General features: G+C 38.3%; 1 pseudogene; it reads left to right on the top strand.

The window, feature by feature from the left end:
* The first annotated feature begins 332 nt into the window (after nt 1–332).
* On the top strand, nt 333–1,067 carry LOC130841552 (PRAME family member 12-like; annotated as a pseudogene).
* Nucleotides 1,068–24,309: the final 23,242 nt, after the last annotated feature.

The following is a 24,309-nucleotide window of genomic DNA, read 5'->3' as shown; positions in this document are numbered from 1 at the left end:
ATTAACCTTACCAACACCACAGAGCTAATAAGGTGTGGTGAGGAAGGTATGGCTCTGGAGACTGTGGGCTTAATTGCAGCATTTTACTACCTTACCAGGCTGCACCAACAAGTAATGGGTATGTGGTGTTTGTGATGTGGGGGTCCTCAATTATAAATGATTGTGTTTTCACCCCCTGTGGAAGAGCACTTATTTCACATCTTATCACAGTAGAGAATATGGCTGGAAGTACATTTGCATTTTGATCTCTCGTAAGTTTTCTTTTTTTCTTTTTCTTTATATTGGAGTATAGTTGATGAAGAATGTTGTGTTAGCATTTGTCCACCCTGGCCATGTTTGCTCCTCCCCTGGGTCAGATGAAAAATGTGCAGAGACTCCTTCTCTTCCACATCCACATATCTGCACTTGAGGAACAAGAGGAATAGCACGTTGTCCAAATTACATCTCAGTTCCTCAGGCTGCACCACCTCCAGTACCTCCATCTGGAATCTCCCTGCTACCTTGAAGGCTGCCTGGAACAGATGCTCAGGTGCTTGACAACCCCCATCTGGAATCTCCCTGCTACCTTGAAGGCTGCCTGGAACAGATGCTCAGGTGCTTGACAACCCCCTTGGACACGCTTGCAATAACTCACTGCTTCCTTACAGATTCAGATTTGACCCATCTGTCCCAATGTCCAAACATCAGTCAGCTAAAGGCCCTGGATCTGAGTGGCATCTCTCTGACATACTCTAGTCCTGAGCTCCTCCCAGTTCTGCTGGAGAAAGTTGCAGCCACCCTCCAAGAACTGTTCTTAGATCAGTGTGGGATCATGGACTCCCAACTCAAGGCCATCCTGCCTTCCCTGAGCCACTGCTCCCAGTCTGAATGCAAACCTTCTTTCCATGGCCATCATGGAGAAGATGCTGCGACACACCTCTCAGCTGCCCAGTTTAACTCAAGAGCTGTATCCTTTCCCTTGGGAGAGTTACAGCTCTCAGGGAGTCCTCCAACTGGGGAGACTTCTGCAGTGTCGGGCTGAACTGTTTGAGATTCTGAGAGTCTTAGGATGTCCCAGGATCAACTAGATTAGTTCCAGCCCCTATCCACACTGTGGAGATAACACATTCTATCATCCCGAGCCCATCACATACCACCGAAATATCCCTAACTACTTGGATGCATCTATCAAAAGCTTTCTACTGAGCACTTGGAAACTGAAATCTAGTACATAGTTCCATTGTGAAGGGAAAACAGACCCATGGTTTCAGAGATATGCTCCATGTGAATATGAGAAGAAAAAGTGATTAGGTGAGGGTTCAGGATTGCAGAGGGAAAAGTTGCCTCTGAGACGTAATAGGCCTTTTGAGGACATGTATCCTATAGAGTCAGAAATATGAACCTAAATTTCTTTAGGTGGATTCGAGCTTGAGACACATATGTTGGAGTTGTCACTGGGTAGATGTTTGTAAAGAAATAGTCAAAAAATAGAGCTTCTGTGTAAACCAAAAAAAAAAAAAAAAGAATATTGTGTTAGTTGCAGGTGTACAGCAGAGTGATTCAGTTATACATATACATATATCTATTCTTTTTGAGATTCTTTTCCCATTTAGGTTATTACAGAATATTGAACAGAGTTCCCTGTGCTTATACAGTAGGTCCTTATTGATTATCTATGTTAAATACAGCAGTGTGTACATGTCGATTCCAAACTCCCTAACTTCGCCCCACCCTTTCTCCCTGGTAACCATAAGTTCATTTTGTAAGTCTGTGAGTCTGTTATGTTTTGTATATAGATTCATTTGTATCATTTCCTCTAAGATTCTGCATATAAAGTGATATCATATGGTATTTGTCTTTGTCTGACTTACTTCACTTAGTGTGATAATCTCCAGGTCCATCCATGTTGCTGCAAATGACATTATTGCATTCTTTTTAATGGCTAAGTAGTATTCCATTACGTATGTATATGTGTTTGTGTGTGTATATATATGTATATATACATATATATGTGTGTGTGTGTGTACAACGTTTTATCCATTCCTCCATCGATGGACATTGAGGTTGCTTCCATGTTTTAGCTATTATAAACAATGCTGCAATGAACATTGGGATGCATGTATCCTTTTGAACCATGTTTTTCTCTGGATATATGCCCAGGATTATGATTGTTGGGTCATATGGTAGCTCTATTTTTAGTTTTTAAGGAATCCCCATACTGTTCTCTAGTAGTGGCTGTACCAATTTACATTCCCACCAACAGTGTAGGAGGGTTCCCTTTTCTCCACATTGTCGTCAGCATTTATTGTTTGTAGACTTTTGGATGATGGCCGTTCTGACTGGTTTGAGGTAATACCTCATTGTAGTTTTGATTTGCATTTCTCTAATAATTAGTGATGTTGAGCATCTTTTCATGTGCCTCTTGGCCATCTGTATTTCTTCTTTGAGATATGCCTATTTAGGTCTTCTGCCCTTTTCTTGATTGGGTTTTGGTTTTTTTTTTTATTGAGCTGCGTGAGCTATCTGTAAATTTTGAAGATTAATTCCTGTGGGTCACATCATTTGCAAATATTTTCTCCCATTCTGTAGGTTGTCTTTTTGTCTTGTTTATGATTTCCTTTGCTAGGCAAAAGCTTTTAAGTTTAATTAGGTCCCATTTGTTTTTTTTGTTTTTATTTCCATTACTGTAGGAGATGAATTGAGAAATATATTGCTTTGATTTATGTCAAAGTGTTCTGCCTACGTTTTCCTCTAAGAGTTTTATAGTATCTGGCCTTACATTTAGGTATTTAATCCATTTTGAGTTTATTTTTGTATATGGTGTTAGGGAATGTTCTAACTTCATTGTTTTACATGTAGCTGCCCAGTTTCCCCAGCACCATTTATTGAAGAGACTGTCTTTTCTCCATTGTGTAATCTTGCCTCCTTTGTCATAGATTAATTGACCATAGGTGTGAGTTTATTTCTGGGCTTTTTATCCTGTTCCATTGACCTATATTTCTGGTTTTGTGCCAGTACCATACTGTTTTGATGACTGTAGCTTTGTAGTGTAGTCTGAAGTCTGGGAGCCTGATTCCACCAGCTCCATTTTTCTTTCTCAAGGTTACTTTGGCTATTCAGGCTCATTTGTGTCTCCATACATGTTTTAAAAAATTTTGTTCTATTTCTATGAAAAATGCCATTGGTAATTTGATAGGGGTTGCATTGAATCTGTAGATTGCTTTGGTAGTATAGTCATTTTGACAATATTGTTTCTTCTAATCCAAGAACATGGTATATCTTTCCATCTTCAATTTCTTTCATCAGTGTCTTACAGTTTTCTCACTAATACATTTTCTAAGAAAACTTCTCCAACTCTTGTGTCTTCCTTAGTTTCATTTTTTCCCCAGTTAGTTTGTGCTTCATGAGATCAGGAACTGTGTCTTCCATTTCCTGTCAAGCTTCCAGAATCATAGCATGGGGCTAGGCTCATAAGAAGGGAATAACAAACATTGGTTTATTCACTGATACATTTTTTATCCACAAGCCGCTACTGACAGTTATCTGTAATTTGCATTCCTTCAGACAAGATTTATTGAGAGTTTATGTGACAGAGACACAACAAGAATAAAACAGTTCTGCTGCCATCGAGGAACTTATAGTGTAATAGGGAGAGACATATGTGAACAAATTATGTAGTGATGTGATATATCAACAGATGTGTGATGAGTAAATATAGTTTCAATGGGGATGGAGTGACCTAATGCTAATTTTGGTAAGAGAGATCTGACTCGCACAATGTTGGAAATGAAAGAAACTCTTAGGGATTATTTTGTCTGATCACTCATTTTGTAGATAACAAATTAGAGTAATGGAATGTTGAGTGGCATTTTCCCTGTTAGTCCAGGCTTGGCTATGAAGAAAAACAGTTAGTTAAAAAAAAAAAAGACTATGGAATCTAGAAAAAATGGTACTGATGAACAGAGTGGCAGAGCAAGAATAAAGGTGCAGGTATAGAGAATGGACTAGAGGACATGGGGGTGGGGAGGGGAAACTGGGACGTAGTGAGAGAGCAGCAATGACATATATACACTACCAAAGGTAAAATAGATAGCTACTGGCAAGCTGCTGCATACACAGAGAGATAAGCTCGGTCCTTTGTGATGACCTAGAGGGGCGGGATAGAGAGGGTGGGAGGCAGGCTCAAGAGGGAAGAAATATGAGGATATATGTATACATATAGCTGAGTCACTTTGTTGTACAGCAGAAACTAGCACCACATTATAAAGCAGTTATACTCCAATAAAGATGTGTTTTTTAAAAAACTATGAATAAGCTTAAACTCAAGAGAGCCTTTCTTTGAACACCACCTTCTTCAAGGGATTTAGAGGCAACAGAATCAGCTCTACTTCTGTCGTGTATCCTCTCATCCTAGAATTGGCTAAGATCTAGAAACAGGAGGAAAGAAAGTCATGCTGGACAGTTTTTGGAACGTGCAGGGTGTTCAAAGAAAGGCATCTTCTTCCCCTTTCCCTTTCTGACTCTTCTTCTAAATCTAAGTGGTGACAGTGATGGGTTTGTTCTAAGAGAATCACTCAAATTTTGGCTGAATCTGCAAGAAGGGGATACTGTGTTCTCTTTTCCTTTTTTGTGATCTGCATGTCCTGGTACCACAGCCTAAGGGGAGTCATTAGAGACTTTAGGAAATAGTTAGATAGGTGTTCTTTGGAGGTTCATGGCTCAGTGAACAGAAAGATTGATGCCACTTTCTGATCTAGAGATTTCTGAAGATGGGACTCCCACTGCAGTGGTTGCGGTCAGCAAGGCTTCAAGAGATCATGGTGTAGGAGGACTTGGGGAAAAAATACAGAAGCATCTTCACTCCATCTCAGTTTTCCGTAGTCTTTGGAGAATGGAACAATAGCAGTTCCTATGGTTCCAAGAGGAGCTCCTGGGTTTCCCAAGCCACTGACAGACCAGAGAAGGGATTGGGAGTATGGAGTATTGGCAGGATGCCAACAGGAGATAATGGACTACTGCTCTCTAGGGGTCCTTGGTACTGGAGTCTTCCTGGGTAAAGGTGATGCCCACCCTGAGTATCACCTGCACCACCTACATACCAGTAACCACAGAAAGAATCAAACCAAATTATTGATAGAGTGAGACATATGGCTTCAGTAGGCAACAGTTGCATGTGAGCTTTTCTATGCCCTTGATTTTTCCTCCCTGTTCCCAAGCCTGACAGAGCTACGAGAGTAAGAACGAGGTAGAAGGGATATCCCAAACCCAGACCCCATCAACACATACACATACTCATAAGGCACTGCACTGATGGGAGGAAGAGTGAGAAGGGGAACAGACCACAATCCATATCACCCCATTCCCCTTGACACACAATCCCACTGTTAACTGTTAAGATCTTTAAAACAATGTGATATTAGAGTTTTATATAGGATAAAAACTTAATATCCAAAAATAAAAGATTTTCCCAGTTTTATAATAAGGTACCAGAAAAGGGAGAATTTGAGACTTCATAGTTGAAAGTAATTAAAAGAAAGACTATTTCACATTTATTTTTTGACAGGTTTACAATGGTGTACCACAGTGGGAGGTGGAAGTTTTCCACCATGACAGGGAAAACTATTTTATCACTGACATTGTAAAAAAAAAAAAAATTACTTGCCATATACCAATGATAAAAATATACAAACTTTTAGTTTCTCTTATTTTCTCCAGTGGCAATGCACTCCCTGCCCTTGGAATAGTCTCTACCAAACCTCCCTCTTGTTACATGATTGCCAATTGAGACTCCCCCTAAAATACATTTATATGGGCCTGGTGATTTTCCCAGAGAAACAAATCTTCTTTTCCTAGGGAAGAAAATTTATATAGGGATAGATGAGTTTGTAGACATTTTATAATCTCTGGCTTCATTTTTAAGTCATTTGTGTTTTTTCTTTAAATTAGATACAGGTTGAGGCAGATAAAGTGGATCATTGGGGTCCTTTGAGAAGCAGACATGGAGACAGTGTTGTGAGCACAAGAAGATTCTTGTGGAATAATGCCTGAGGAAGATTTTGTTTTCTTTAAAAAAAAAAAAAAAAGAGAGAGAGAGCAGAATTGGGTAGAGAGAGCCTTAGTCCACGATACAGATGTGGTAAAGTCTCAGCTAACCCAGTAGAGAGCTGGGGAATGAGGATTACTTGTAAGAAGACCCTTGTAATGGGCAGGAATGACCAAATATTAGTAATCCCACTCTGGACAGCCCTTGACTGGGGACTTTCCAGGAAGGGCATGAAGCATCAGCTGGAAAGATGTCATAGTCAATTCAGGCTGCTATAACAAACATACCACAGACTGCGTGGCTTAAGCAACAGACATTTATTTCTCATAGCTCTGGAGGCTGTTGAAGTCCACGATCAAGGTGCTGGCAGTTGTGATGTGTGGTGAGGGCCCACTTCCTCACTTGAAGATAGCTACCTTCTCATTGTATTCTTACATGATGGAGAGCAGAAAGAGAGGAAATAATCTCTTATGTATTGTGTATGATATGGTATATGAGGGCACTAATCCCATTCTTGAGGGCTCTTCCCCCATGACCTAATCACTTTCCAAAGGCCCTGTCGTCTAATACCATCACACTGAGGGTTAGGATTTCAATACTTGAGAAGGACACAACATTTTAGGAGGACACAAACATACAGTCCCTAACACCTTAGGTGCATCCTGAAGGCAGTGCAGCTGGAGGCTGTCAGCCAAGTGTGTCCCTTGTACCTGAACAGCAAGTTCTTTGCTGAAAGGAGATCTAAGCGGTGTGTATGTCTGGCTCCCACACCTGATCACACATTAAATTTCTGCAACCCCAGCTTGTCTGTTAATCTCATAACTGTAATAAGTGCTTTGTGATGCTTTATTAAATATTCATCAACCACTTCTCTACAGTCAAATACCATTTGGATACCCAGCATGTGCAAATGTTTAGAGGAGTCAATCTAGTAAACACAGAACTGGAGGCAGTGTGTGACTTGAGTCAATTCTGTGTCACATTTCAGCTTCTATTTGATCAAAGTGTGAGTTCCCTAACAAAAAAGGGTGCCTTTTTCATCTTCATACCTTCCCATTCCCTTTTCTCTGCACACAACAAAATATTACAGAGCCTGGCAGGGTACCTGCTGCCCAGGAGGGTCACAGTAAATGTTGTATTTAATAGAATGACCACTTTCAGAATGTTTTACCTTCTTTCCTTCTCTTCCACTTTACTGTGAGTGCAAACAGCCTCTGTGTCACTTGCTGTTGCTGGTGGTCCTGACTCTGGTTTTGAAGTCAATTTGCTTTTTCTGTTTTCTTCTTTTTTATTTTATTTTTTTTTTACTGCTTTTTCTGTTTTCTTCTTATGAAAGAGGGAATAAAACCCCCAATAGCATGGGGTAATAAATACTGAGAATAAGAAATGTATTATTAAAAACAATTTGAACTACCATTTTCTGGGACCTGCCACTCCAGTGACATCTCAAGAAAGGTGATATTTCCAGCACCATCCAGTAATGGCCGGGAGTGAGACATGTTACAGGTTGAGGGAGTCAAGCACTCAAAATGAGAATACAAATTTAGGAAGGGAGGAAAGGAGGAAGGTTATAGAAAATAATTGTTGCTGAAATTTGAAGCTTGGAAGGCTCCTCAGAGTAAATTTAATAACAACTTTCCCTTTGTCAGTGGACTGAGGATAACTTAATGACCGTGGGATGCTTACAGATAAGGTCAGGACATATAAATACAACAGGGAGGGCCAGCTGGTAGCTGGGGTGAAATGTAAATGTCAGGAATCCTTAGTAGCCACCAAAGAAGGAACTGTCCTTTGCAAGCTTTGGAAAAAGGAGCAAATGGTCCCTGTCAGCCTACAGCAAACCCTAGTGGTCACCTGCAAGGTAAGTCTGACGAGTCATGAGGCTACCATTAAACCTAAATAAGTGAATAAGAGTCAGTTGTTTCAGAGGATGTGGCTTCATCTGCAAAGGTGTCCGCTGATGGATGCCTTTCTGTGCTAGGAGGCAGCCATTGACTCCTGACTTCCTGAGGGTACCCATGGAGAGCCGCAAATGGGGAAGCTGAGACAGAGCCGCATGGGGGCTTCCTGGAAGGCTCTTTGATGCAACTGATTATGATGTTCTGTGGGATAATTTACTTGTTTCAAGTGCATGATTAATGGGATTATTATTCATAATTAGGAAATGCCCAGAGAGCAAAGAACACAAACAGTGTTCTGACTAGCTGTCAGTAATTGTCAGGCACACACTAATAATGCCCAGGAAATGAAAAGGCTCTGGCATTTAAAAACAATTTTATTAAGAATGCCATTTCCTAATAGCAATCAAGTGCTGTGGGCAGTATATGTCTTGCCCATTATGTCACCTCAAAGCACCACTCCTCATGGCATCCCTTGCAGAGTACACAGAGGAGGCCCGTCAGATAGTATTGCTTAAGTATGGCCTTTGTAGTAGATGACTTTGTAAACAATATCCCCCTCTTCTCTTCTCCCTAAATTGCATGTGCTGCTAGTCCCTTAAGGAGACACACTATATTGAGGCAACAGAATCTGTTAGCTACCAGCTTAGCCTCTAGTGAGAAAGCTTTATAAGGTCAATCAACTCAGTTTTAATGAAACGGCTTCTCTTCTTGTGCAGGTGGGGAAAAAAAAATCTTAGAGCAGAAAGCTGTTACCATTTTTTTTTTTATTCCGTTGTCTTTGCCACAGCTGATCAAAATACTATCATGCTCACCACTGCAAAATACTGCAAACTGCAATAAACTGGAGAAAGACCCCAGTCAGACTGAAGGACTGTTTGTAGTGGCAGTTGCCAACTTCTCCAGTGGAATGTCTTTGGGACTACAGCAATCACAAAAGCCTGGGCTCCCCTGTGCAAATGTCCAAAGGAAATAAACAGGGATGAGAGGGAGGAGATAACGGGCCTCAGACACATTTCACAGCTTGCTTCTCCTCGTGAGTGTGCTCTGTTGGATTTTTTAAAAAATGTATGGCTGCTGTGCTAGATGCACATATTTGAGTTCTTAGGGATCTGGGAGGGAGCAAGAAAGGGAGGAGACAGAGTGCATTGGTGTTAATCAATTCAAAGCAAGCTAAATGCAAAAAGCGAAATGTGGCAATTTAGGCTGTAGGAAGAGAGCCCAAATTTTGTGCAAAGCTCACAGAAAAAGGATTATACTTGATTCTGCCTCAGAACATCTGAAGCTGTAGTTAAACTCCATAATTTTATCTCAAAGTGGGTCACTTTTGCTCATGCCAAGCTAAAACAGAAAATGAAAAGTGATAAAAGTTAAGGGAGCTCATTCCTTTCAGGGTATTGGACAGAATATGTGTCCCTTCAGCATGTCTAGATGGTCGCTACTCAAAGTACAGGGCATGATCCAGCATCACCTGGGAGCTTGTTAAAACACAGAATCTTAGCCTCCCGGGAGAACCACTGAATCAAAATCTGCATGTTAACATGTGTGGGTCTATGCAAATTGCAGTTTGGAAAGCCCTCCTCTAGGGTACTTGCTAAAGTTACCACTGTAGTTTACAAATGAAGATGCATATTGAGCTTCATAAAAAGCAAGAATAGATCTATTTAATATCTTATTTAACTTTCTGTTGAGAATTGCTTTCTTTTTAAAACAACTTGATTCTCAAACTTTTTTTTTTAACTCTTTATTGGAATATATTTGCTTTACACTCTTGTACCCGTCTCTGAGGTACACCAAAGTGAATCAGCTGCATCTACACACATATCCGCATATCCCCTCCCTCCCGCGACTCCCCCCACCCTCCCCGCCCTGGCCCTCCAAGGCATCTCCCATGAAGTTGATCTCCTTTTGTTATACAGCAACTTCCCACTAGCTATCTGTTTTACAGCTGGTAGTGTAAATATGTCTATGCTACTCTCTCACCTCGTCCCAACTTCCCCTTCGCCCCTCACCTCAGCCCCATGTCCTCAAGTCCATTCTCTACTTCTGTATCTCCACTCTTGCCTGTCACTGGTTTCATCAGTACCATTTCTTCAGATTCCATATATATGTGTTAGTATACAGTATTTGTGTTTCTCTTTCTAGCTTACTTCACTCTGTATGACAGACTCTAGGTCTATCCCCCTCATGACATATAGTTCAATTTCATTCCTTTTTATGGCTGAGTAATATTCCATTGTATATATGTGCCACATCTTCTTTATCCATTCATCTGTTGATGGGCATTTAGGTTGTTTCCATGTCCTGGCTATTGTAAATAGTGCTGCAATGAACATTATGCTACTTGTTTCTTTTTGGATTGTGGTTTTCTCTTGGTATATGCCCAGTAGTGGGATTACTGGGTCATATGGTAGAACTAAAAATAGAACTACCATATGATTCCCAAACTTTTGAAAAGACAAGTTGAAATATTCTGTGGGAAAGATAATAAGACTTTTCCATACCTGGGTAATATTTTTTATTGAACAGTGGGCTATCTGTAGAGCAAATGTTATATTGTTAACCCCCAAGTTACATGAAAATTTATAAGCAGTAGGATTTCATTTTCCTGTTGCAGCAGCAAGCAGATAAATTAGTGGGTGCTGCCTACCTGATTTCGCAGGGGTCTGAAAATCACTGATTACATTAAGGAGAAATGGTTGTTAACACACAGCAGGTTTTCCTTAAAAAAATGAAGGTTTGTTGTGCAAGGAAATATAAACAGTCTCCAAGGGCTAAATATTAAGTAAGAAATATTAAAGAACATTCCATCCAATAGCAGCAGAATGTCCATTCTTTTCAAACACACATAGAATATTCTCCAGGATTCATCATACATTAGTCTTAACAAATTTAAGATTTAGATCATACCACCTACCTTTTCCAACCGCAGTGTATGAAACTAGAGATCAATAACAGGAGGAAAACTGGAAAATTCACAAATATATGGAAAATAAGTAACATACTCCTGAACAACCAATGAATGAAAGAAGAAATCAAAAGAGAAATAAAAATACCTTAACACAAACAAAGATGAAAATGAAATACCCAAACCGAGGGCATGTTGCAAAAGCAGTTCTTGAGGCAAGTTAAGAGTGATAAATGCCTGCATGAAGAAAAATAGAGACCTCAAGCAACTAAATCCACAACTCAAAGAGCTAGAAGAAAAAGACTAAGCTAAAAGTTAGCAGAAAGAAGGAAATAACAAAGATCAAAGCAGAAATAGAGAATAGAAGAAACAATAAGAAAAATCAATGCAAATAAGGGCTCTTTTTTTGTTAAAAAAAGGTAAACAAAATTGATGAGCCGTTTCTGAGATAAATTAAGAAAAAAGACTCAAAACCAGAAATGAAAGAGGAGACATTACAACTGACACTTTAGAAGTACAAAGGATCATAAGAGCAATATGGATGATTTTACACCAACAAATTACATAACCCAGAAGAAATTTCTAGAAACATACAACCTATGAAGAGTGAGTCTTTTTTTTTTAAGAACTTTTATTAAGATAGTTAACATACAATAAACTGCATATCTTTAGAGTGTACAGTTTGGTATCCCTATCTCCCAATTCATTCAAGGGTGAGTCTTAAAGAGAAAATTGGAGTAGTCCTATAACTAATAAGGATATTGAATCAGTAATCAGAAATCTTCCAACAAAGCAAAGTGCAGGAACAGGTGACTTCACTGATGAATTCTACCAAACATTTGAAGAATTAACACCAATCTTCTCAAACCTGTCCAAAAATTTGAAGAGGAAGGAACTCTTCAAATCTCGTTTTAAAAGGCCAGGATTTCCCTGATACCAAAGCCAAACAAAGACACTACAAGAAAACAAAATTACAGGCCAAAAGCCCTGACAAACATAGATATCAAAATCCTCAACAGAATACACTAGCAAATCTAATTCAACAGTATGTTAACAGGATCATACACCATGATCAAGTAGGATTTATCACTAAGATATAAGGTTGTTTCAACAAATGAAAATCAATAAATGTGATACACTACATCAACAGAATACAGGATAGAAAGCATATCACCACAATATATACAGAAAAAGGATTTGACAAAATACAACATTCTTTCATGATTAAAAATGTTCAATAAATCAGGTATAGTAGGAATGTACCTAAAGAAAGTAAACGCCATGTGTGACAAGCTCACAGATGATATTATGCTCAAGGATGAAAAGATAAAAGCTTTTTCTCTAACGTCAGAAACAAGACAAGGATGCCCATTCTCACTTCTATTCAACATAGTACCAGAAGTCCTAGCCAGAGCAATTAGGTAAGCAAAAGAAATAAAAGTCATCCAAATCAAAAATGAAGTAAAATTGTCTCTGTTGGTAGGTGATATGATCTTACATACAGAAAACCCTAAAGTCCCCACCAAAAAAAAAATGTTAGAACTGATAAGAAATTGAGTAAACTTGAAGGATACAAAATCAACATACAAAAATCAGTTGCGGGAGAATATACAATGGAGAAAAGACAGCCTCTTCAATAAGTGGTGCTGGGAAAACTGGACAGCTACATGTAAAAGGATGAATTTAGAACATTCCCTAACACCATACACAAAAATAAACTCAAAATGAATATAAGACCTAAATGTAAGGCCTGACACTATAAAATTCTTAGAGGAAAACATAAACAGAACACTATGACATAAATGACAGCAAGATCTTTCTTGACCCACCTCCTAGAGTAAAGGAAATGAAAAGAAAAATAAACAAATGGGACCTAATGAAACTTAAGGCTTTTGCACAGCAAAGGAAACCATAAATATGACAAAAAGACAGCCCTCGGAGTGGGAGAGAATATTTGCCAATGAAGCAACTGACAAAAGATTAATCTCCAAAATGTATAAGCAGCTCGTGCAGCTCAATATCAAAAAAGCAAACAACGCAATCCAAAAATGGGCAGAAGACCTAAATAGACATTTCTCCAAAGAAGACGTACAGATGGCCAACAAATACATGAAAAGATGCTCAAAATCACTAATCATTAGAGAAATGCAAATCAAAAACACAATGAGATATCACCTCACACCAGTCAGATTGGCCATCATCAAAAAATCTAGGAACAATAAATGCCGGAGAGGCTGTGGAGAAAAGGGAACCCTCCTGCACTCTTGGTGGCAGTGGAAATTGATACAGCCACTATGGAGAACAGTATGGATGTTCCTTAAAAAACTAAAACGAGAACTACCATATGACCCAGCAATCCCACTACTGGGCATATACCCAGAGAAAACCATAATCCAAAAAGATACATGTACCCCAATGTTCATTGCAGCATTATTTACAAAACCAGGACATGGAAGCAACCTAAATGTCCATCAACTGACGAATGGATAAAAAAGATGTGGCACATATATACAATGAAATATTACTCAGCAATGAAAAGGAATGAAATTGAGTTATTTGTACTGAGGTGGATGGACCTAGAGTCTGTCATACAGAGTGAAGTAAGTCAGAGAGTGAACAAATACTGTATGCTAACACATATATATATGGAATTCTTAAAAAATGGTGTTGATGAACTCAGTGGTAGAGGAAGAATAAAGATGCAGATGTAGAGAACAGACTTGAGGACATGGGGAGGTGGGGAAGGAGAAGCTGGAACAAAGTGAAAGAGTAGTATTGACATTTATATACCACCAAATGTAAAATAGATAGCTAGTGAGAAGCAACTGCCTAATACAGGGAGATCAACTTGATGTTTGCTGATGACCTAGAGGGGTGGGATAGGGAGGGTGGGAGGGATGCTCAGGAGGGAGGCTCAAGAGGGAGGTGATATGGGGATATATGTGTAAATACAGCTGATTCGCTTTGTTTTACAGCAGAAACTGGCACAATAGTGTAAAGCTATTACGCTCCAATAAAGATCAATGAAAAAAACCCAACAAACCAGTTGCAGGGACTTCCATGGTAGTCCAGTGGGTAAGACTCTGTGCTTCCATTGCAGGGGGTGGGGCGGGTGGGGGTTGTAGGGAAGCGTGTGCAGGTTCGATCCCTGGTCAGGGAACTGAGATCCCACATGCTGCACGGTGCAGCCCAAAAAATTAAAAACAAAAGCAAAAATCAGTTGTATTTCTGTACACTAACAACAAGCTATCTGAAAGAGAAATTAAGGAGGTAATCCCATTCACAAGAGCATTAAATACAACAAAATACTTAGGAATATATTTAACCCAGTTGTTGTACAAGACCTGTATGCTGTAGACTGCAAGACACTGCTGAAAGTAATTGAAGAAACAAACAAATGGAAAGATAGTCTGTGTTCTTGGATTAGAAGAATTAGTGTTGTTAAAATGACCATAGTTTGTAAAGTGAACTACAGAGTCAGCGCAATCCCTATCAAAATTCCAATGGCATTTTTCACAGAAACAGACAAGAACAATCCTTCAAAAAATATATATGCTTTAAGTCTTTTTTTTTTCAACAGGAATAAATCCTGGACACACACCATTTCTCATTTTTAAGTGCTTTAAGTATTAAGAAAGCAGCTAGGTGCACTAAATAATGACCACAACTAGCATTATCTTAAAAATAGTGTGCTCTCATAATCTCATATGTAAGAAAGAATATCAAGTAACAACCATGCATGCTACAGAATTGCAAAGAAAACAAATCTTTCTTATTGCTACCTTCTGCCTCAGACTCTAAATTTTTATTTTAAATTGAGTTGAGATTAAATTAGCGTCAGACCTTATAAGGTAGAAATGGGGTCAACGTGGCTTTCCCTGTTTTCAATAGAATGGTGTGAGGTGGGCATGCGTTACTAGGTTTCCCTGCATGCTTTCCCTGAAGACCTACTGACCCCAGTTTGTCCCCTCCCCTAAAGGACCAGGATGCCTTTATACTATGATGCTTTTTATTGTTCAAGAAAGCAACATTTGAGCCCTCAAAGTGAGTTCTAAAAGACTATGAAGAAGCAGATGGAAGAATTTAAAGAAATTGTTATCCTTGCAACACTTTTCATTCCCAGTGGTTCATGTAGTCAGGTAATAGCAATTGTTTGAGCCAAAATTACAGATGGAATGTTTTTAATTAATGTTCATGAAAAGGATAAATTCTATTGAGAAATGGCTGTGGGAAATTCTAGGAATGGTTGCTAAAGCAGCAGTTGTGAGTTAATCCTTTCTAAGTAGAAGATTCCCCACTCCTATAGCCATTACTCACCTATTTCTTTGTGTCCAAAATATCATTAATGAGATACAAAACTTTCCATTAAATGATTAAGCAGAATTCAAACACTCTTAGGAGAGCTTATACAACTAATTTATTCATAATTGAAGTTAAGATATTTCCTGACAGTGGGTCTAAGTAAGGGTAAAGTAGAAAAAAAACTGTTCTTGAATGAGAGGATCATGAATTGTCAAAGAAAGAGAGATTATGGACTCCAGCGCATACTTTTTCTGTTTTACAATATTGCCTGCGACTGCCGGGCCACCAAGAAGAGCTGAAGACATATTTCTCAGGGCTATAAAGGCATCATTGTGAATAAAAGCACCAACCCAAATCTACAAGACTTGAGATGCGCCAGTAGCAAAGATATTGGGTGGAGAGGAAGAGGAACAACAGCAGGGACTAAGGAATCTAAACATTGGGGATGCTGCCCTCTCTAACTCTCTAACACACATCTGTATTCATTCCTTTGCTCTTTGCTCATGCCTTTTTCCTGAATACACTACTCCCCACTTCTCAAGGGAAACCGTTCAAGGGTTGTCCCAAGATTTAAGAAATGTTGATTGGTAAATATCTTGCTTTTATCTGAGTCTATGTTGATGAATCAGGTGAAGAAATGACTCAAAGAATACAGAGGCAAGGGCCGAGAAAATGAAAAATATTGCTCCAACTAGTGATGCATAAAATACCTGGGTTCACCTATAGAAATGTATGTTACATCTAATAAGATGTGAAGTGCATACTGCCAGCAGGCCAAAGCAGGCAGAACTTCTTCCTTTTAAATATCTTTTAAGCTGCACATCCATCTTATGAGATCTTTTATTCTTAAATAACACAACTTATGTTTACTGAAAAAATTATTTTATACACAGACATACACACACATATATGTGTGAGAATTATTTACTCTGGGCCTAATGGCCTAGAGGGATATTGCCTCCCATCTAAGGGGCTTTAAAAATTCCACAGTGGAAGTCTGTTTTCATGGGGTTCCCTAAAAGCAGAACCTGAGGCAAGTTTTTTTTCTAATTTTTTTTTTCCCGGCCACACTGGCTTGTAAGATCTTGGTTCCCCAACCAGGGATGAAGCCCGCGCCACTGCAGTGAAAACACCGAGTCCTAACCACTAGACCACCAGGGAATTCCCAAAGATTTTTATTTGAAAGGTATTCCTTGGAAATTCTTTAAGGGATAGTGAAGTGAAACAAGAAAGGGAGGAAGCAGTAAACGGTGTGTTAGTAAGGTGCGAACAATTGGAGCTCACTCCCACTAGGGACCTCTGGCTTGCTGATCGCTGGTTGAGAGCTGCTTCTTGGGGGTACTGCGTCAGTTGGGCACTCTGGTCTGCCCACTATGGAGACCACTGAGCTAGCTCTAGACAAAGCCCCCATGCACCCAGGAGCAAGTGTTTGCAGTAAGCAGCATTTTGCGCTCTGGGGTGAATACCAAGGGTAGGGGGATAGGATCCTGACAGCATCTGTTAAGGGGCCCAAATCAGCTGCGAACACAAAAACTTTCATTTACCACCCAAAACAATCTAGACTGCCATGACAGAAATCTTTGAAAGCTTCTCTTCTTCTGCAAGGCCAGTCAGAGTATCACATAGAATGGAGATGGAGGCCAGATTCATTCTTGTGCAGAGAGTGTTGGCATTTCTCCATTCTCTGACAGAGACACACCCATTTAGGAAATTGGCTGCTCAGTAAGTATCCTACTGACATCTCAGGGGCTGGCTGGGAATTGACAGTGTGTGACAATTCCTGAGCTGCACACTTCGTGCACAGTACAAGGTTATTGTTCTGTATCATGGTTCCCTGCTTAACACAATCTGTCAACAGCCAGAGGATGGTTTTCTTCCCCTCTGAGTCTCTCAGATGTGAAACTTCCCCAATGTTATTGTTATTGTCTCCGTAAGTTGATTTTCCATCAGAGTGAGAACTGTGGGGAAAATAGGTTGTAGCTTTTTCCCAAAAAATGAATCTCAGTGGTGGTATTAACACATTCCACTCAGATAAAAAACAACACTTTGTTCTTATTGCTGCAAATATGAGCCATTTGCAACATCGGTAAACTTATTTCTCTGCTGCGTGAAGATTCTTTTTGGAATTTTAGCAACAGGTTTAGTAGTATTTCAGTTGCTAAAAACATGTTTTATTTCAGCATTGTTATATGAAGAGAGAAGAGTTATTTTTTTCATCACAGGAGCAGCATGAGTTTTCCTTTATTTGTGAATCTTATGAAAAGCTAAACTTGGGTGATTTTTGATGATTTATAATAATTTCATAACTTTTGAATTGTGGCGCTCTGTATGGCTCGTGAAAACAAAATCTCCACTGTTGACTTCCTGCCTACATTTCTTAAGAATAAGGACATTTTATTCTATAACTGTAATGCAGTTACCAACTTCACATAAGAAAACAGAGGTATAAAAAATTGAATTCTTCAAGGTCACAAAGTTTTATCTAGAAAAAGGATAATGGAACTCTATAAGCTTGTATGAACTTAAGTGGGTAATGTTTATGAAGAACTGATAGAGTAAGATCTATATAATTTTGATAAAATAAATAGGTAACTAAATCAGCTTCCTTTTTCTTATTTTTTTTTGCTCCCCATTTCTATCAGATGCAAAAAGGACCTGTGAATTTTTCTACAAAGATGTTGTATAAAGTAAAGAACATTAGTTTTTACATAAGTTGTATGCCTTACATCATTAGAAACAGTCCTGAGGTACTGGATGGTGTTTAAAAATGAATTATGAATATTGCCCTTATCCCAGTAGCTTGTTTTGTGAAATGGAGCTTTCCAGATTGATGCACATTGTCTATCTGTATTTTTTTTATTTTTTTAATACTGAAGTATAGTTGATTTACAATACTGTGTTAGTTTCAGTGAAGTGTACAGTGAAGTGATTCAGTTATATATTTTTTCAGATTGTTTTCCATTATAGGTTATTGCGAGGTATTGAATATAATTCCCTGTGTTATACAGTAAATCCTTGTTGCCTATCTATTTTGTGTATAGTGGTGTTTATCTGTTAATCCCATATTCCTCATTTGTCCCTTCCCCTCCCCACTTTGGTAACCATAGTTTGTTTTCTATGTCCATTAGTCTGCTTCTGTTTTGTATATAGATTCACTTGTATTATTTCTTTTAGATTTCACATATAAGTTACATAGTATTTATCTTTGTCTGACTTCATGAAGTATAATATTCTCTAGGTGCATCCATGTTATGGCAAATGGCAATACTTCATTCTTGTTTATGACAGAGTGATATTCCATTGTACATACATACCACATCTTCTTAAGCTAATCATCTGTTGATGAGCACTTGGGTTGTTTTCATGTCTTGGCTATTGTAAATAGTGCTGCTATGAACACTATGGTGCATCTTTTGTTTTTTTTTTGGAGTTTTCAGTTTTTACGGATGTAAACTCAGGAGTGGGATTGCTGGATCATATGATAGCTCTATTTTTAGTTTTTTCAGGAACCTCTATACTATTTTCCAGAGTGGCTATGCCAATTTACATTCCCCCCAACAGTGTTAGAAGGTTCTCTTTTCTCCACACCCTCTCATTTATTATTTGTAGACTTTTTGATGATAGCCATTCTGAACATGAGGTGATATCCCACTGTGGCTTTGATTTGCCTTTCTCTAATAGTTAGCATTGTTGAGCATCTTTTCATGTGCCTTTTGGCCATCTGTGTGTCTTCATTGGAGAATAGTCTATTTAGGTCTTCTGCCCATTTTTTGATTGGGTTGTTTTTTTGATATTTAGTTGTATGAGCTATTTCCATATTTCTGGATATTAACCCCTTGGTGGCTTCATTGTTTGCAAATATTTTCTCCCATTGTGTAGGCTGTCTCTTTGTTTATGGTTTCCTTTCTGTGCAGAAGTTTTTAAAATATGATTATTTGTTTATTTTGCTTTTATTTCTTTTGCCTTGGGAGACTTGATCTAAGAAAATATTGCTACATTCTATGTCTGTGAATGTTTTGTCTATGTTCTCTTCTAGGAGTTTTACAATGTCATGTCTTATATTTAGATCATTAAACCATTTTGAGGTCATTTGTATATGGTATTGAGGGAGTGTTCTAATTTCAATGATTTACATGTAGCTGTCGAGCTTTTTCAACACCACTTGCTGAAGAGGCTATCTTTTCTCTGTTGTATATTCTTGCCTCCTTTGTCATAGATTAATTGACCGTAGGTGCATGAGTTTATTTCTGGGCTCTCTCTTCTGTTTCATTGATCTATATGTCTTTTTTGCCACTACCATGCTGTATTGGTTGCTGTAGCTTTGTGGTATTGTCTGAAGTCTGAAAGGGTTATTGCCTCCAGCTTTGTTCTTTTTCCTCAGGATTGTGTTGGCAATTTTGGTTCTTTTGGGCTCCATATAAATTTTAGGATTATTTGTTCTAGTTTTGTGAAAAAATGTCATGGGTATTTTGATAGGATTGCATTAACTCTGTATATTGCTTTGGGTGGTATGGCCATTTTAACAATATTAATTCTTCTGATCAAAGAGTGTGGTATATCTTTCCACTTCTTTGATTCACTTTCAATTTCCATTATCTGTGATTTATTGTTTCCAGCATATAGGTCTTTAACCTCCTTGGTTAAATTTGTTCTTAGGGTTGTTTTTTTTTCTTCAATGCAATTTTAAATGGGATTGTTTTCCACTTTCTCTTCTGATATTTCATTATTAGAAATTCAATAGATTTCTATAATTAATCTTATAACCTGCTACCTCACTGAAGTCGTTCTTATAGGTTTTGTGTGGAGACTTTAGGGCTCTCTATATAGAGTGTAATGTCATCTGCAAATAGTGAGTTTTTCCTCTTCCCATCCAATTTGGAAGCATTTTATTTCTTTTTCCTGTTTTTTTGATGTGGCTAGAACTTCCAGTACTATATTGAATAGAAGTGATGAGAGTGGACATCCTTGTCTTGTTTCTGAATTTAGTGGAAAGACTTTTAGCTTTTCACTATTGAGTATTACGTTGTCTGTGGGTTTGTTGTAAATGGTTTTACTATGTTGAGATATGTTCCCTCTATACCCACTTTGGTGAAAGTTTTTATCATGAATGAATGTTGAAGGTTGTCAAATGTTTTTTTCTGCATCTGTTGAAGATGATCAAGTAGTTTTTGTTTTTCCTTTTGTTAATGTGATGTATCATAGTGATTTTGCATATGTTGAGCTATCCTTGTGACCCTTGAATGAATCCAACTTGATCATGGTGTATAATCCTTTTTATGTATGGTTGGATTCAGTTTGCTAAGATTTTAATTTAAGATTTTTGCATGTACATACATCAAAGATACTGGCCTGTAATTTTCTTTTTTTGTAATGTCTTCGTCTGGCTTTGGTATCAGGGTGGTGGTGGCTTTGTAGAATGATTTTGGGACTGTTCCCTTCTCTTCAGTTTGGAATAGTTTGAGAAGGTTATGTATAAGTGCTTCTTTGTATGTTTGGTAGAATTCGTCAGTGAAGCCATCCAGTCCTGGACTTCAGTTTGTTTGCAAGGAGTTTTTAATTACAGATTCTTTGTCACATCTAGCAATCAGTCTTTTCAAATTACCTGCTTCTTCTTGATTCAGTTTTGGAAGGCTGTATATTTCTAGGAATTTGTCCATTTCCTCTGGGTTATTCAGTTTGTTGGCATATAACTGTTCATAATATTCTCATGATTTTTTATATTTCTGCAGTATTGGTTATTTCTTGTTTCATTTCTTATTTTGTTTATTTGGGTCTTCCCTCTCCTTCTTTGTGACCCTAGCTAGAGTTTTTTTGATTTTATCTTTTCCAAAAATCAGCACTTTCTTTTTATCTTTTGTATTATGTTTTGGTCTGTTTTATTTTCTCTCTGATCTTTATTTCCTTTCTTCTGTTGATTTTGTGTTTTGTTTATTCTTTTTCTTGTTCTCTTAGGCAGTATTTTAGTTTGTTCATTTGAGATTTTTCTTGTTTCTTGAAAAGGCCTATGAACTTTCTATGAAGTTTCTTCTTAGGACTGCTTTTGCTGCATCCCATAGATTTTTTAAGGTTGTGCTTTCATTTTCACTTGTCTCATGGTATTTTATGATTTATTCTTTGATTTCATCATTGACCCATTGGGTTTTTTTTTAGTACCATATTGTTTACTCTCCACATGTTTGTTCTTTTCCCATTTTTCTTTCTGTGGTTGATTTCTAGTTTCATTCTGTCATGATCAGAAAAGATGCTTGAAGTAAGTTCTATCCTCGTAAACATGTTAAGGTTTGTTTTGTGACCCAGTGTGTGGTCTATCCTAGAGAACGTTTCATGCATGCTTGAAAAGAATGTGTGTTCTGGTTTTTGTTTTTGTCTTTGTTTTTTTGGAGATGGTGTCCTATAGATACCAGTTAAGTCCAATTGGTCTATTGTGTTATTTAGAACCTCTGTTGCCTTATTGATTTTCTGTATGGATGATTTGTCCATTGATGTCAGTGAGGTGTTAGTCTCCTAATATTATTGTATTATTGTCAAGTTCTTCCTTTATGTCTGTCAATATTTGTTTTACATATTTAAATGCTCCTATATTGGGTGCATTATATGTTAAGGAGTATAATATCCTCTTAATGTATTGATCTCTTTATCATTATATAATGCCCTTTTTTGTCTTTCTTTATGGCTTTTGTTTTAAAGTCTATTTTGTCTAATATGAGTATTGCTAGCCCCACTTTCTTGTAATTTCCATTTCAGTGAAATATCTTTCTATCCCCTCAATTTAACTCTGTGTGTGTCTTTTGCCCTGAGGTGGGTCTCTTGTAGGCAACATACTGTAGGTTCTTGTTGTTGTTGTTGTTTTTTCAATCCAATCTGCCACTCTGTCTTTCAGTTGGAGCATTAGTACTTGACATTTAAAGGAATTATTGATAGATATGTACTTATTGCCATTTTAAACCTGGTTTCCCCCCAATTGTTTTTGTAGTTCATTTTGTTCTGTTTTTGTGGCTTGATTTTCTTTTGCCATATGCTTGAGTTCCTTTCTTTTTGGCTTTTGGGAATCTGTTGTATGTTTTTGAATTGTGATTACCATGGAGTTCAACTATGTTGACCCATGACTATATTTACTTGCTTTAAACTGATTGTCATTCAAGTTTAAACACATTCTAAATGATCTACATTTTTATACTCCCTTCTCCACATTTTATGATTTTGATATCCTATTTCACATCTTCATGCTTATCCTTTTACTGTTAATTGTATTTATAATTGCTTTTACAATGTTTTAAGTGTTTTTAATCTATGTACCAGCTTATTTAAATCATCTTCAGTGCTTTTGTATGTTTGCCTTTCCTACTGTGATATCCCCTTTCCTATAGATTCTTGCTTCTTTTCTATTTAGAGAAGACTCTTCAATATTTCTTTTAGGATAGGTTTAGTATTGATGAATTCTTTTAGTTTTTGCTTGTCCAAGAAATTCTTTATCCCTCCTTCTGTTCTAAATTGTAATCTTGCTGGGTGGAGTATCCTAGGTTGGAGGGATTTCTCTTTTGGGACTTTGAATATATCATGCCATGCCCTTCTGTCCTGCAACGTTTCTGCAGAGAAAACATTTGATATCCTTAGTGGGGGTTCCCTTGTAACTGAGTCTTGGTTTTTTATTTTGTTGCCTTTAGAATCCTCTAACTTTTGCCATTTTGTTTATGATATGTCTTGGTGTGGGTCTGTTTGGGTGCACTTTATTTGGGACCCTCTATGCTTACTGTACCCAGATGTTTCCTTCTTTAGGTTTGGGAAGTTTTTGTCCATTATTTCTTCAAATACATTGTCAACCCCCTTCTTTCTCTCCTCTTCTTCTGGAACCCCTATTATATGTAGGTTGGCATGCTTTGTATTATCCCATAGGTCTCATATGTTGCTTTCACTTTTTTTTTCACTTTTCATTTGTCTTTCTGTATTCTGTTCTGGTTGGGTGATTTCTGTTATTCTAGCTTGCAGATCACTTATTCTTTTGTGTCATTTAGTATGCTATTTATTGCTTCTAGATTGGTTTTTATCTTGGCAATTGAATAGTCTATTTTTGATTGGTTCATATTTATCATTTTGAGTTCCTTGTTACAGTGATCTGCATTTCTATTGATAATCTTTCTGACCTTTGACACTTTTACTACCTCCTTTTTGAACTCAGTGTCTAGTAAACTGCTGAGGTCTGTTTCATTATCTTTTCTTTCAGGGGATTTTCTTTTTCTTTTAATTGGAAGTAGTTCCTCTTCCTTTTCATTTTACTTAACTTGCTCTGTCTTTATAAATTTAGGAGAAACAGTTATCCACTATGGTATTGAAGAGGTGTCTTCGTGTTGGAGTGTCTCTGTATAGATTGTGTGTCTAATATTTTCAGTGCAAGGGCTGGTTTCCATATGGATGCCAGCCATGTCTTTCCTCAGAGTGTGCTGGCAGTTATCCCTATTATAAGGGGTGTGATTGGTGTTGTAATACCTAGAGTCTGTGCTGGATGTTAGGCGGGGCTTCCTCTTTGCTCATTGGCTGTCACCGCCCTGTCAGGGACAGGGCCTGCTCCCCAGTTGTTAGAGTAGAAGCCCTAAGGGTTGGGTTTTATCAGTCTCCATTGCCTTTGAGTGTATGCCCTGTCCCAAAGGAGTTCATTGCTGAAGCAGGTGAGGCTTATGTGCTCACAGAAGACACATGTGCCACCTGTGTAGGCATCTCTGATTGCTCTCAGAAGCTGCCCAAGGTCACATCCTGTTCTCTGTTCTCTTTGTCCCAGATCTGGTGCAGGGCTGTGGTGTGGAGTAGGTTGGGGAATAGTGCCTGCAGGAATTGAGGTGGAAGTGCTGCTGCTTGAGATCTGGCTTGCTCCATGGCAGACTTTTCCCAAGACCTTTCTGCCCCAATTCTAGTGCTAAGCTGCTATGTGGAGTGGGCCAAGCCAGAGAACATGCTCTAGAAAAGCTGCATGCTCCTGCCCAGGGCCTGTCTGCCTGTGATTCAGTGCTTAGCTCCTACATGTTCTTGTGGTCCTGCCCCATGTACATGCTGACAATGGCCTCCTCAGCTTCACCCAAGTCACCCAGTTTGTTTCTCCACAGCTAGACCAAATCTTTGCCCTAATCTCACACCAGGCTGTGGTGTACAGTGAGTGGGGCCAGGTTCACCCGTTCAGATTGGGAAAT

This window comes from Hippopotamus amphibius, chromosome X, assembly GCF_030028045.1.
Source record: "Hippopotamus amphibius kiboko isolate mHipAmp2 chromosome X, mHipAmp2.hap2, whole genome shotgun sequence".
Taxonomy (NCBI): domain Eukaryota; kingdom Metazoa; phylum Chordata; class Mammalia; order Artiodactyla; family Hippopotamidae; genus Hippopotamus; species Hippopotamus amphibius.
Note: the sequence above shows the minus strand (reverse complement) of the source record. Positions and strands in the feature narration are given on the sequence as shown.